This window comes from Peromyscus maniculatus, chromosome 4 (assembly GCF_049852395.1).
Source record: "Peromyscus maniculatus bairdii isolate BWxNUB_F1_BW_parent chromosome 4, HU_Pman_BW_mat_3.1, whole genome shotgun sequence".
Taxonomy (NCBI): Eukaryota; Metazoa; Chordata; class Mammalia; order Rodentia; family Cricetidae; genus Peromyscus; species Peromyscus maniculatus.
Window position 1 is genome coordinate 32,511,222 of NC_134855.1, and position 2,577 is coordinate 32,513,798.

Consider the following 2,577-nt stretch of genomic DNA (forward strand, 5'->3'; position numbering starts at 1 on the left):
GTGAACAGTTTCTGTTTCACAGGAATGCAGTAATGTTAGAAAATGCAACCATCAACTCTAACATGAATTATTGTATCATTTATAGAAGTATTAATATGGACATTTGTCAAGGCCTAATAGCAGTTGCCAGAGTCTGTATCTATAAGAATGAAACATTTTTGTGAAAGCCCAGAGAAGTATAATCATTTCACATTTCCCCCTGGGTTCAGATTACAGTTCAATTCAACCAACATATGTTGAATGGCTGCTTTGACTGAAGCTTTATGGTAGATTGAGAACACAAACATCAGGGAAATGCTTCACTCTCTCTGAACTTCTCTCCATATACTTCTTGCCTATCTAAATTTTACCTGTCCTCTCAAAGTTGAAATCTTATGAAAATCTATCTATCTATCTATCTATCTATCTATCTATCTATCTATCTATCTATCTACCTACCTACATATCTATCCATCTATCATTTATCTATATTTATTATATATCTATATCTGTATTTCAAAATACATAATGGTAAATTCAAAAAGAATATACCAAAATACCTGGGTACACAAAATTTCACAGTAAGTCTATTCATTTCACCATGCTTCTCGCCTTGTTAATTATTATCAGTTGCAAGTGCATACAAGTAAAGGTCATCCCCAAAGCAAAAAGATAGTTTAGTTTTGTAGAAATAGGATAAGGATCCTTGTGAAGTGATGAGGCCAACTTTACCAACAACCAGACAAGGAGCTATTAGAGGGTACTGCATTGATATTTCAATATTATAGGGATGAAATGTACATGAACTACCTGATATGTCCTACATGATTCTGGATGTTAAAGCTACAACAGTAAAACACTCTGACAGAGTTCCTATACTCTGTAGTCATCAAAGCAAATATTAACCAAGAATGACAATCTTGGTTGGCAACAAAAACCCACTGATGAAAATGAAAGTCTAGTATTATAGAAATTGACCAGTCAAGACTAAATTAACAACTGAAACTCTCTCGAGAAATAACTAGAGATGTGACTCTCAAGAAGCCAGGCAGGGTACACAAAAGACATATTCTATAAATGCAAAAACTCAAAGAGTGAAAAGAGCCAGAATGGCCAAGGATGAGGTAGGAGGTAAGAAGGCAAGTTACATGGGATTTTCTTGGCCAGCATAAGGACTATTTGAACTATACTGGGAAATGATTAAAAGTTTTAAGTTTAAGGCTTCTTGCAGCCTGAGTGCAGAGTCATGGCTGGACTAGCTTTCAGAAGGTTCCTTCCCCTCTTTGACAAAGTATTAATTGAAAGGAGTGCCGCTGAAACTGTAGCCAAAGCTGGCATGATGCTTCCAGAAAAGTGGCAAGAGAAGGCATTGCAAGTAACAGTAGTGGCTCTGGGATCAGGCATGAAAGGAAAGGGTGGAGAGATTTAACTAGTCAATGTGAAAGTTGGAGACAAAGTTCTTCTCCCAGAATATTGAGGCACCAGAGTAGTTCTAGATGACAAGGACTGTTTCTTAGAGATCGTGCCATTCTTGGAAAGTATGTGGACTGAAATCACTGTTGAAATGGTGTCACATGAAACTGCCTAGTCTGCTGACATTCATGTAAATAAATTCCATGCCTCCCTTTTATAATAAACTGATGATGCCTAAACTAATGACATCCATTGTCTCTGAAGTTTAGTTTCACTGTTATAATGTTATAAACATTTCTAATAAAGTGATATAAATGAAAAAAAGCTTTAAGTTCAAAATTAATACTGTCATATTTAGATATTTGAAATATCACTTTGGATGCATGGCCTTTTATTTATTGAGACAAAATAAAATACTGGGGATGGTGAGAAATAGAGATAGACTTGTGTATGTTAGCTTTTGGGTGACAAGCAAGTACCCCAAGTGCCCATGGTTTACACAATCATGTCCTACTTATGTTACCTGTCAGTTGTTGCAGTTCAACTACTGTAGATCTGATTTGTGTATTTTTAGCCAATTGTTACATTGAAAGGATAGCTCATATTTGAGACCTGCTATCCCCATCCAAGGTGCAAAGAGCCTACTGTTGATCTCTTAGTTAATGTTTCTGTTAATATATGACATAGTTTCAGTTACCTTCATTGGTCATAGAGAGTCACATGACCAAATGTAACTGAAGGGTAGGTGATCAGTGGGTGCCACAGGTTAAACAGCAGCATGATAAGCATTTGAAATTCTTTTACAGAAGTGAGGTGAAGGTCTGGAAGCAGCTAGATGTTCTATAGAGTTAAGTAGGGAAGAAAAGTAGCTGATTGGCAAATCTCCAGAAGAGTATGTATTTCCAGCAGAGGGCTCATGTTATGGGAGAATGAACTATAGAACATATAAATTTGCTTTTCCACCAATAAATTTGTGATCTTGAGCAATTCCCTTAATTCACCTGGGCTTCATTTCCATTACCTGTAAAATACTGTTTGCACTAGAATTGGGAATGATTGCCTTGTCTTCACGGGGTCCCATTTCTTTAATGGTGTTACTACAAAAACTGTATGTAATGGTATCTGGACATCTGGAGAAATATTTCTCAGTTACTTAAGATCACTGAAACCTAAAGAAGATAGCAT

At 36.2% G+C, this 2,577-nt stretch overlaps 1 pseudogene; it reads left to right on the forward strand.

The window, feature by feature from the left end:
* Window positions 1-1,225: 1,225 nt before the first annotated feature.
* Window positions 1,226-1,530, forward strand: LOC102918536 (10 kDa heat shock protein, mitochondrial pseudogene; annotated as a pseudogene).
* The last annotated feature ends 1,047 nt before the right edge of the window (window positions 1,531-2,577 follow it).